The 13,029-nt window shown below is 39.9% G+C and overlaps 1 long non-coding RNA gene across 2 annotated transcripts in view; it reads left to right on the forward strand.

The window, feature by feature from the left end:
- Positions 1–13,029, forward strand: part of LOC143264213 (uncharacterized) — a 167,677-nt gene that overhangs the window by 57,237 nt on the left and 97,411 nt on the right. For both annotated transcript variants that reach the window (XR_013037766.1, XR_013037765.1), the window contains exon 2: positions 5,414–5,501. This is a non-coding gene — a long non-coding RNA (uncharacterized LOC143264213). The remainder of the gene's footprint in view (positions 1–5,413; positions 5,502–13,029) is intronic.

Genomic DNA, 13,029 nt, shown 5'->3' on the forward strand with positions numbered 1-13,029 from the left:
AGAAATGTCAAATTGCTTCAAACTTTCCATTACTTGATATGTTAATTTACTGTCAGCCATTTTGTATGAAAAATATTGAAGAACCTACATATCCATTTTGATCAAATTTCAACATCGATCAGTATCGTTGTATCTTGCTCTTCGTAAATTTCCAAATGACCCATACGTAAGAGGGTTCGTTAAATTTACAGCGATTTTAAATAACACTCTAACGTCCACCGTAATTAAGAATCGGGATGACTCGTTCGAGGAACAGCGCAACGAGGATCATTTCCTTCAAATGGAGTTAATTGCCAAAGAGTACACGGAGCGAAAGAGGCAGGATTTCTCGTAACGTCAGGACACAGAGTCGTGTCATCGGTACTTTCAAAGGATCGATTACTATCCATTCGAGCCTTAGACCATTCTTGGGTCCATACCTGGACCGCTCTGTGACAGAAACAACGACCGTACGCGTTTAATTGCAGCTTTCGGAAATTGTTGATTTTTTTTACGAACTGCTTCTTTCGAAGCGCAAGGTTCAGGGTTCGTTTTTGCCTTGAAACTTTTTGCCTCGTTTGTCCATCGATTAAGCGTCTACGTTCCTCGAGAACAATCGCTTTTATAGGCGACCTTTGCTCGGTTCTAAGTATTTCCCGTCGATGATTGCGTTTAGGGAATGCTACTTCGTTATTTTTATCGATTAAATTAAAGTCGAGTTTAATTCCAGTGGAGCTGTTTTTAATACGAATGCTTGTGTATTGCCAATTAAATCGTTAATTCCGATGTGGAGGAAAAATTAACATAAACGAAAGAGTAATACATTAATACTTACTTATTTTTACCGATATATCTTTTTGTGAGTACATGAAAATTCTAAAGAAGCTAATCTCAGAGACCTGTTACATCGAAAAATCGCACAGAATAATTAATCAAACTCAAGATTATTACAGCGGGTTACGTAAAAAAATGTTAAACCATTACTCGCTTCTATCATTATATTAATACAGAAACCTGTAGAGAATCATTAAGGGGAGGGTTAAATCGCCGTAAGAAGGCCTATCACAGCCGATAGAAAAACAGGAGATTCGATCGTAATTGAGCAACGGGGTATTTCGTTAGCGACTACCGTTCGATTGGTTATCGAGAATCGATCAGGAAAGCTTCCGGATGTCGGGTGTTCGCAGTCGTAGAAACCACCTACTTCTTGCCTCTCTGCGGCGCGTACCTGTTGAAAGATATGACGTTGATTGCTCGTCGTAGGACCTCGGGATGAACCGCGTGTCGATGACCTCGAGGATGCTTGTCCCTTCGAGGAACAGATGGACTATCGAATGTGTTGTTTCGTCACATAATCAAATTTGAATTTCGTTGACTGCATTTGGCATCAGTTTCATTTTTTAATCTTACAGGTTAATTTTGTTAGGATGTCACAGCCGAAGGATGAGATGTCTTGTGTCGTTTTTCAAGTATGATCGAACATCGATGGATTATCAATCTATGTAATAGTAAGTAACTCTATGAAAACTAGATATAAAGAAAATCTAGACTCATATTTCTAAGCAGAAATGTCGAAAACCCGAACGAAAGGGGAAACATTCGTACAGTTCGTTAAACAGCAAAAAGCATAATTAAGCAACTATTAACGTCGAGCGTAAATCACCATGGGGAACACAAAGCGAAATATCGTTTATCGCCGTGACTACCGCCTAAAGGAATTTTAATTGCCCTTCAATTATCTCCGAAACCTTTGCTCGGTCGAACCATAAACACAGAGAACCATCATCCGATATTACAATGCGTATCGTGATCGTTCGAATAAAATATTTCGATGAACGTATTTCAATAAAGAGCCAAAAAATTGCTCGGTTACTCACAGAGGTAAAAGGAGCGTGATAGAACTCTTTTCTCGAGAAACTTTATCGAGTGAAAAGTTTCTCTCGATTTCTTAACTTAATACCCCAGCGTACCCGTGTATAGCAGCCGAGAAACATCGTAAAAATTAGGAGTGGATCGAAGGAATCAACCAAGTTTTCATTTATTTACGAGGAGGTGGAGAGGACGGCAGCGCGTCAGATAAAACGAGCAGGAGAGGCGGAGAGTTCAGTACGAGTATTCGATGGAAGTCAGGCTCGTTCTCCTCCAACACGGTGCCTTTACTCAAGGTGAATTTGTCGATAACGTCCCACGCCTACCCGTCCGAATAATTAATCACCTGTTCCCGATCAACTGACGTACCGTTAGAGAAGCCTGCCCTCCGGGCTCCGCTGGATCTTCTAGCGGGTGAAAAAACAATTTCAAGAACATAATGACCGCGCCGACATCAAAGAAACATACAGGTTTTTCACACAGAGATCGCTTATCATTCGTGTTATGATATCGGATGATTCAACTTTTGACAAACTCCTCTCAACTTTTTTGGGGGGAATTAACTTTTGAAGCCACGTTTGAAGTTGGTATGTAGTACCATAGTACATAGTTGGGCTGTAAGTAGTAGGTACTAAGTTTAGGTTCAGATGTGAGGTTCAGATAGCAGGTTCCTAAGTTTAGGCTCGGATGTTCCTTGGTTTGGAGTTTGGACTTCGTTCGGAGTTGGTATGTAGCACCATAATACTAGATAATTGGAGTGTAAGTAATAGTAAGTACTAAGTTTAGGGACAGATGTCAGATTCAGGTAGCAGGTTCCTAAGTTTAGGCTCGGATGTTCCTTAGTTTGAAGTTTGGACTTCGTTTAGAGTTGGTATGTAGCACCATAATACTAGACAGCTGGAGTGTAAGTAGTAGTAGGTACTAAGTTTAGGTTCAGATGTCAGGTTCAGGTAGCAGGTTCCTAAGTTTGGGATCAGATGTTCCTTGGGTCTAAGTTTCTCATCTATATTTTTCCTAAGTCTACTTCATCTTGAGTTAGCTTCAGATTACCTTTTCTTCTAGATTTAGGTTTTATTGGAGATTTAGATTTTTTACAAGTCTAGGTTTCCACATCTTTCATAACTTTAGGTTCATTCTAGGATCAGACTCTTCTTAAACCTAAACTTTGTCTTGGTCCACATTCTTCTTAGATCTATATACTCAGGTTTAGATATCTTTCAGACTCGGATTGCCTCTAGGTCTAAATTCTCTGATAGACTTAGATGTTCCCTAACTTAAGATGTCCCTCGGGTTCATACATTTTTAAGTCTACATTTTTTGTAGGATCATGTATTTGCAATTATAGATTTGAAATCGCAGGGTTCAGTTTTTGCTTCACCGTCCATGTTTCTTCTAGGTCTACATTTTTCCTAGGTCCAAATTTAGGCTCCATTACTAACTGTCCTCCAAATCCACGTTGTCTCTACGTTTATATTTTTAGTACAGCGATTCAGAGGAAGCAGCATAACAGGAAGCCAAGTAGAGCAATTTTCACACGGCGCGTAGCGACAAATCGCGGTTCTAATTGGCGGGAAAGCTTTTTATCGGCGTTACAAGTGTTACCAGCGTCCCGACCTCCCGTTTTCCAGAATCGTCCAGCCTGAACTCGCCTTGGAAGGTCATGCGCGCACTTACGAGAAATAAAATCTCCCGTTCAGGGTCCGGATCGCCGATGCTAAAGGAATCAAATCGCATTCTCCGCGTCGCGTCGTCCTGGTTTCCCTAGGGAGCGTTCGTCCGTCTGGTTCTTCGCCGCGAGCCAGAGGGGCTCGTCTCGTTGGCCAACGCTGAATCGGGAGCTGATCGACAACCACCAGATCACGATTCCTGGTACAATGGATTCCAAGCTTCCTACACGTCGCTTTCGACCGGTCGCTTGGCATCGCTAATTGATGAAGATGTAGTACGCGTTTTTTTTCATAATTTCAACGCGATACCACGATGCACATTCTTCTACGAACGGACACCTTGTCTCTTCCTTCTTTCGACTGATTAATATTCAAGGTTCACTGCAATCAGCGTTCGATGTCGTTATTCTTGTTTCGTGGATACGGAATCATTTTGAACCTCGAGAATGTTTGGATTTGGAAAAAATTTTGGGCAAAATCCAGGAAAATCAAGAAGGACGATGAAGTCTCCATATATGGCCCTAAATGATATTATGGAAAAGATACAAATTTTTGAGGAACCCATTAGAATCATTTAGCATTTAAAAATTTCGACACTTGGTATCCATAAAGATTGAAATGTTTCAACTGACAAATTGTTCAAATTTAAGTTTCTGAAAATTATCAAAATTATAAGACTTAACATTTAAAACTGTATTTATTGAAAGTGTTCTAATTGCAAAATTAATTAGTCTCTAAATTTGAAATTGTTTCAACTGAAAATTTTGTCAGTCTCTAAATTTAAAAATAAATAAATCTGCAAACAGAAATACTGCAACTTGCACAAATATCTGAATGTGTCCAACTGTGACGTGCAACTGCAAATATGGCTGGCCAGTGGACTTCTTCGGTGGTATTAAAGGTTGCACCACAAGCGATCGAATATCATTTTGCCGTACTCATTAGCTCGCTTAGACGATGCAAAACCGCAATTACTATGCATCAGCGTGATGACGATGCATAGAGGATCGCGGTATAGCGGGATGAATCGACGGAAAGACCAGGAACAACTTGTACGCCTTCGGCGGTGTGTAACTACAGCGGCAGTAGATTGTTCCTACGCGAGACCTTGCTGTTTGTATTAATCGTTGGCTACTGGGAAACGCGTGCAATTAGTTGTTGATTGTAATCGGTTGTTAAGGAACCCAGAGAAAACGCGTAGGAGTTAAGTGATCTTTTGAGTAACGAACAAGATTGGCGGATGCGTTTTGTACCTGTCGAAAGGAACTTGCCAGAGGAAGTAGTATCTGTTATTTACAGGTGCCTTCGCTATTTCTATCTTGTTTTACTGGAAAATTTTTACAAGGAATTGGTGATTATAATTTATCTTTTTGGGTTGGATGGAATTAGTTGGATGGTCAGATGCATTCATGTTAAAGCAAAGATAGACTATTTTTTTAGATTTTCACTGTTTCATTAATACACTTTCTAAGATCGATATTCCGTTGATACGTGGTTCTAGTTTGTATATTACAGAAAATTTTATGGCCAGAATAATTTATGGGATTCACTCTCCAGATAAAATTTCATTATCTTCTGATTTATACTACCAACATACCTTTTGATGATATATGAATCCTTACTCGGTCAAAATAAACTAGGAACACGAATGTTGTACATATTTCCAATTTTTTCAAACTCCTCCAAAAGTGTCAAACTTTTAAATTTTAAAACTGTGAAGTGCTTAAACTATTTGTACGAATTCTATTCCTAACCTATTTGTACGAATTGGATACAGAATAATGAAGATTCGAGTATCACATTTACGGTCGCGTTTGATAAATTAGAAGATGAAACAGTTTAAGCGTAAGATGAAACTGCGAGGTTCTCGTTTACATAAAAATTGTTTGCAATTACAGGCTCCCATCTATCGCGTTGGCTCCTGCTGTGAACTGTAGCGTCGCAAACCCGTGGGACGGCTTCCAATTTCTCTTCGCGGTCGGGCACGTAAGTACAGTAAATAGTTGTTACCCCATAGCCGCGGTTACCGCGCCAAGTTTAACCTATTATACACCTTTACTCCTGCGAGATTTCCTCTTTCGCCCCTTATTTTCGTCTCATATTTAACGGAGAACGCGAAACCCACAATTGCTTACGGGTATGCCACAATCTACCGTTCGAAACTCTATTATAACTCCGGGTATACTCTCTTGCGAATCTATTATTACGACACTTACTATTACTGTTATTATTTATATGTACTCGTGTTTCATTTATTATTCAAATATACTCATTGTTACTTTTATAATACACGTAACATACATGTACATACATGTAACATACATTGTTAACATACATACACATGGACACATATTTCATTTACGACATAGATTGACTTCTTGTGATCCGCTGTCCAATGGTGCTGGAGATCTCATTTTGGTTGAACAAACCCAGTGATACTGGACATGTCACTTAGGTTGAATAGATCCACTGTCCAGTGGACAGGTCTCATTGATATAGTCATAAGGATTTATCTTCCAAAACGTTGGAAGTACAGGACAGTGTACTGCAAAGGGTTAACCCAAAGCATTAATATCAAATGTCAATATATTTTGATATCGAACATATCTGTCATCGAACGGTCATCAACACAAGCATCAATCCAGATTGCAGAATTCCACGTGATCGTATCGTATCGATACTCCCACAGAGCAATCCCATGGATCGTCGTGTTCGAACGTTTCATTCGCTCCACCGTTCGATGTACATAAACCGCATAGACCGGTAGAGGGATCAGGCTGGAACACGACGAACCCGTAGGACGGCTACCGAGTTACCGTATAGCCGCTGTTCCAGGAATAATAACGCAACACCGGAGTATATAAGAGGTATCAATAGCTTTCTGGTTTGAATCCGGGCGCACAACAGGCCTCCCTCTATTGGCGGAGGCTTACGTTTTCATCGGACGGTTGATAAACGGCGACATAAATCCGGCGGGCGAGTGCGTTCGTTAGAATAGGGTTCGCTCTTCATCATCGTTCCTCGCCGCGGACAAACGGGGTAGAAAAGGCAGGACGACGAAGGTGATCGTGTATGAGCCCTGTTGTGGAAGTGCGGATACCAGAGCGATCGCGTGGGCGTTACACGTTCTCTCGTTATGGGAGCCCATCGTATTCTCATGTAGATCGAGTTCTGTCCACACCTCGGTTGCCCGGCTATGAGCCCGTAACGTCGATACCCGACGCTGAAGAAAGAGCTCGTAAAAGCCGATACGGAGATACGTGTGGCTCCTACATGCCCACCTACGTGGTCTTACAGGGGTGAAAGCGGACAATCGAGGGGGAGGAGACTTTTCCGTTCTTCGATATCTAACTTTCATGGCTTCTTACTTTTTTCATATGAAAGATTGTTAAACTCACAAATTCACATGATGTCTCACACGGTTGTTTAAGAGTAGATTTACATAGCCACATTGTACATTGTTTGAAACGAAAGATTGTCTAGATTGAAACCAAAGTAGAAAAATAAATAAATTAGAGATGATAAATTCATACAATCTTCATCTTGACGAAAGTTAATTTTTACAAAAATCTTTTCATAACTTCTGTAATTTAAAATGAGAATCTTTGACGGGTTTTATGAGTATAATTTTAAATAAACGCCCGAAACGTCGAGTTAAGACCGAGTGCAAGGGTTAATATAGAAAATTAGGAAAGCTTTGTCCATATCGTTTCAACGATGCAATTCTGGAATAATTGTAGGATATTTGCAAGCAGACCACAACGAACGTTATTCAAGCATAGTCACGCATCTTTTCGTTTCCCTCGGTCCGTTCGTGAGAGTTTTCTGATCCCCACGTCGTGAGGCCAAACCACCAGAAATTTGCACCGCAATGGTCGTTTCAGAGCGTGGTCTTCAAACGACGATCACGTAGAGTCGCGGTGGACACACGAACACCGCAACATAATCGTTCGGTTAACGTGGCTTGTGGGTTTTCGCATACCGATGCAAATCTTCCTTTCGGGAATTTTTACGAATTTGAAGTTCGCATTTGGAAAATTGAGTGTTTGTCAATTTGGAGATTTGGAGATTTGAGGATTTGAGGATTTGAAGATGTGAAGGTTTGAAGATGTGGAGGTTTGAGGATGTGGAGGTTTGAGGATGTGGAGGTTTGAAGATGTGAAGGTTTGAAGATGTGGAGGTTTGAGGATGTGGAGGTTTGAAGATGTGAAGATGTGAAAATGTGAAGATGTGAAGATGCGATGGTTTGAAGATGTGAAGATGTGAAGGTTTGAGGATGTGGAGATTTGAAGATGTGAGGGTTTGAAGATGTGAAGATGTGAAGATGTGAAGGTTTGAAGATGTGAAGGTTTGAAGATGTGAAGGTTTGAAGATGTGAAGATGTGAAGATGTGAAGATGTGAAGATGTGAAGGTTTGAAGATGTGAAGGTTTGAAGATGTGAAGGTTTGAAGATGTGAAGATGTGAAGATGTGAAGATGTGAAGATGTGAAGATGTGAAGATGTGAAGATGTGAAGATGCAAAGGTTTGAAGATTTGAAGATTTAAAGTTTAAGAAGTTTTAATGACTGTGAAAATTTGTACCACTGTTTCATGGAACATAGCTAGTTACCATGAAAAATGCTTAAGTTATGTTTAGTTAGCTTGAGGTAAATTTTGAACTCTGCTAAATTGTCATGGATGAGAATACGATAATGATGAGCGAACATCAGTAACAATATAAGTATCGTAAAAACACGACTGTAAAGTTTGAAAGAAGGTATTTCGTAAGATTCGTCAGAGTCGCAGGTGATCGCGTGCGTGATCGATCGATCGATGCGACAAAGAGGAGACAAACAGCGTACTGTAGACAATTAAGTGGGTCGCTAACGGGTGCAAGGTGGACGGCGAAAATTAAAAGGCACGCGACACCGGTGTCGTTTGTCTGCCCTCAGCCACCTTATTTCTGCCCGCTGGCTACCAGCTCGCTACCAGCCATTGCTTCGTTTTTGTCACCTCGTTACGGGCCTCTTTCTTGCGTCGATCTTTTTCTTTGGCCTGCTCATTGGAATGAATTAATAGCGTGTAAACTCGTTCTCCGCTTCGTTTGCTCTGCCTCTAGCCTGCTAGAAGCTGTAACTTTGTATAACTCGTTCATTAACACCTTGCAGACATTCATAAACCTCGGATGTTTGCCGATACGCGTGTGCGTGTATCGTTGAAGAAAGGATAATGTATCGAGCGTTGCGAAAACAGGGACATTCACTTTGCTTCTAGAGATAAGATGCATACCTGGAGACGCTCCTATATTTTCCCTATAAATTAGATTTACCACTCGAGCATAACTGCTCGACATTTTTTTTTAATCGACTTATCACGGTTCTTGGGCGACTTTATTACTAAGTGACGCCGACTAGATTATGATCACTTTCTGAACGCTGCGTTCAGGGAACTTAGGCGATGTTTATGTACCATTTCCTTCGAGTTTTAGATGTATTTACGACACACTACTAATCTTATTATTGAACAGGTGTTACAGTAATTTTGCACTCGCTCCTCGCCGTTTAGGTAAGGCTCCTTTTGGAATACGTAAACTTGACAATTTCAAAATTAAATTTTTATATTTTTAAATCTGCAAAGACGTCTTCTTTCCTGACTGACATATCCTCAAGAGGTACATTTATTCTTGACTACACTTCAACTTCCATGCAATGAAAATGTAATTGTCTATAAAAATAAATTTCATCTTCGATATTGAATTAGCAACCTACTGTGTCAAGTAGAAATTCTTTTTCAAGTCACCAAATTCGTAATATGAAAATTTTAAGTAAAAAATAGTCAAAGGTTTATGTCTGTAAAATTTCATTTTCAAACTTCAGAAATTTGTGCAAATTTATGTTTACAGATTACAGAATAATTAAAGTGTGAGACTGTCTACCAATGAGCAAACATCTAAATACAAAATTTCTCCGTATCCCTGATCTGACCTTATCAGATCATTTCGATTGTTGAAATTCGATTCGGTAGCCGAACCTGGCGTAAAAGCTGGAACCCCTTCGCGCGTGTCTGTCAGAATCGATTTTTTTATCGATCGATCCCCTCCTTCGGTACAACATGTAGGTGCGCTGTCGAGTGCAAATCGATATATATTGCCGGACGCCTCCGGGTCAGAAGAAGGCGTAGCAACTCATGGTTCGATGGTCCGGATATCGATTTTCGTTTCTCGCGTGTGTTCGATCCCGCGTACATACACGGTCGCAAATCTTAATATCCGTTGGAACTAATTAAAGGCTAAACGATGTCACCCGCGGCGATCCTCTCTGTCGCGTATTCTAATGAGGCTACCGCGAGTCGAACTTCTTAATAAATAATTGAACGTGCCCAGACTTTTCCCGCGGATATTAAAGATCTCAATGCTTTCCCCATGAATTAATTAGTAGCTGTATTAACATTCGGTATCTTAATTGCCTATAAAGTTGTTCACGGTTATTGCGCGAATATTTTCTACTGTATCTTCGCTGGGGAAATCGCCGCCTAATGTTTGCATACCGGAATCGATACCCGGTCTTTATCGATCTAATGCTCGAATAAGTCGCTATCTATTTGTTCGTACACGGTGACATAGTAGTTAATATTCCTTAATAATTAATATTTGTTAAAGAAGCAAGTACGATTCTTTATTTTATGGTTCGAATGTTTTGACATTCAGGAAGCTAGGAATTTTATAATTTTGTCTATCGATGATGATTCTCTCTTGAATTTTGTGCTTTGCAGTCTATGATTTTTGTGATTTTCACATCTCTTTTCGATAAAAAATGTTTACGTTCCAAGATTTTGTTTGAAGCTTCCCGAAAAATTAGGTAGCGATTATACAAAGATTACTGATGTGTTTTCTAATTTTTATACAAGTTATTGTTTTCAAGAACTCTTCATTATATGATCACAGAACTTGTACAGTGAAATGCTACTTCGAAATGGTACCAATATAAAAAGCAGTTCAGTATAACCGTTCCGTAAATGCAATCTCCCCATAATTAATAAATGTAATAATGTTTTAAAGAAACAATTAGACCGTCGAGATGGCGTGATACATACGAAAAATATTGAAATTCATAAAGTATATCGGCGATGCACGCCTTGAGAAATTACAGTATGGCGACATTATCGCGGCGTTTTGTCAGGTCGCATCGATCTCGATACCGAGATACCCGTACGGCGTGATCGTCATACGGGAAAGAGGAACACGTATTTATCCTCGGGAGCGTGTGCACCCAGGGTACACGGATATCTCGCCTCGAGGGCGGTTACACAAGGATAATAATTATCGTCCCGGCGTACCAGAAGAGTCGTGAGCGGTGTTGATCAAACGAGTCCGCCGAACGAGTCGTTGGAAATCGAGTATAGCGGGAACGAGAAAGCGGGGACCCAATGGGGAATCAACGACCACCTGCCATTCGAGGCCCTTAGGGACCCTAGGTCACGGTTTGCATTTATTTTAAGATTTTTGGCAAAGTTATTTGGAATTATTGTTGTGGGATTATTTAGGTGATGGATTTATTGTTGTAGTACTTATTATTTAGGTGACGGAATTATTGTTGTGGAATTATTTAGGTGGTGGACTTATTGTTGGAAATTATTTGAAATGGTAGTTGGAACTGTGGATGTTTCACTGTTACGATCATCGCCACTAGACGGCGCATGAGACTGAACTTTCTCGCTAGTACTCAATGAGCCTTACTATTCATATATATAGGTACTGTCCCTTCCATACATCCACGCGTCTAAGGCAAGGGCCTGTTAGGATGCCTTACTGATAAGTTCACTAGCAGCTTCGCTTCATCTAGCTCCCTTTCATCTTCTAGCCGAAACCACCAGAGAACTTATTGTTTCAGATGGTAGTTGTAACTTACTGATTGTTGCAAATGATAGTTTGAGACTTATTGTTTAGATGATGGTTGGAGTTACTGTCTCAGATGATAGTTTGTACTTACTGTTTTAGGTGATATTTAAGACTTGCTGCTTAGATGATAGTTGAAACATATTTAGATGATAGTGGTTGGTACTTATGGTTTGAGGTGTAGCAAGGACTTACTTATTGTTTCAGATGATAGTTGTAACTTACTGATTGTTTCTAATGACAGTTGAGACTTATTGTTTAGATGATGGTTGGAAGTAACTGTTTCAGATGATAGTTAGGACTTACTGATTGTTGCAAATGATAGTTGAGACTTATTGTTTTAGATGATGGTTAGAGTAACTGTCTCAGATGATAGTTGGGACTTACTGCTTTAGGCGATACTTCAGACAATATTGTTTAGATGATAGTTGAGACATGTTTAGATGATGGTGGTTGGAATTTATTGTCTGAAGTGTAGCAGGGTTTTACTTATTGTTTCAGATTACTGATTGTTGCAAATGATAGCTGAGACTTATTGTTTAGACGATGGTTAGAGTAACTGTCTCAAATGATAGTTTGAACTTACTGTTTTAGATGATACTCAAGACATATTCTTCAGATGTTGCTCAAGATATATTTAGATGATGGTGGTTGGAATTTATTATTCGAACTTACTTATTGTTTCAAATGATAGTCCAAACTTACTCATTGTTTTAGATGATAGTAGAAACTTGTTGTTTAAATAACAATAAAGTCATCATCAAATTATCACATTTTAATCGAACATTTTAAAAATTGATCTACAAGAATCTAGTACTGACCGAACGTTCGAACGACAGTCTTAAAATAAAATGTCGACCATTTCTTTTTCTGAATACCGATAATTTATTCGTTGGACGAGTATATTAATCATAGCGTATAGGTATTCGTGCAATGGCCGGCCAATGCCTTAGATAACTAGCGGCACGGTCGCGCGCGTCCAACGGAGCGGATCAGCATTCTTGGATTTCCTCGTGGTACACGTTGTATCCGCTGCATCGCATGCGAACAACAAGGAAAAATGATGCTTTAAACGGCCTGTTCCGGGTCAGTTAGCGTACGTGAAGCTGCATAGACGCGATAACCATTTATTGCCCGCGAATTTCACGACATTCGTTTTACGTGTTGTACGAATCAAGATCCTGCGTGAAATTAAGAATCCGCTTACGTTGCTCGTTTAAATTGTTATAATGCCATCTGGTGGAATGTGCGCTGAACAAACGTTGATACGCGTTAAGCGATCTAACATTCTTATTATCATTGTTTACGTTTATGGTTGCTCTATCTCGGATCTATTTGTCCATAGGAACTTCGTAACATAGAGATTTTGAAATAGAACTTCGGTATTTTAGGACTTCGAGATATTGATCTGTAGAATGTTGAAACCTAAAGATTCCAAAAAGTGTAACAATCAGTCCTCGTCCCTTCTACACCGAAGTAAGTAAAAGATAGATGAGTTTTCTAGAAGCACCCAGTACATGCTGGTCTAATTGAAGTCCGAGCGTTTCCAAGAGACTGGAACGCAAGAAGAATAGTCGTTTTCGTTTATTTTCGCTCAAGAGACAAGCATGACGCGAGAAGGAAGAGCATCAACGTTCGAG

Source organism: Megachile rotundata, chromosome 3 (genome assembly GCF_050947335.1).
Source record: "Megachile rotundata isolate GNS110a chromosome 3, iyMegRotu1, whole genome shotgun sequence".
In the NCBI taxonomy this organism is placed as follows: Eukaryota; Metazoa; Arthropoda; class Insecta; order Hymenoptera; family Megachilidae; genus Megachile; species Megachile rotundata.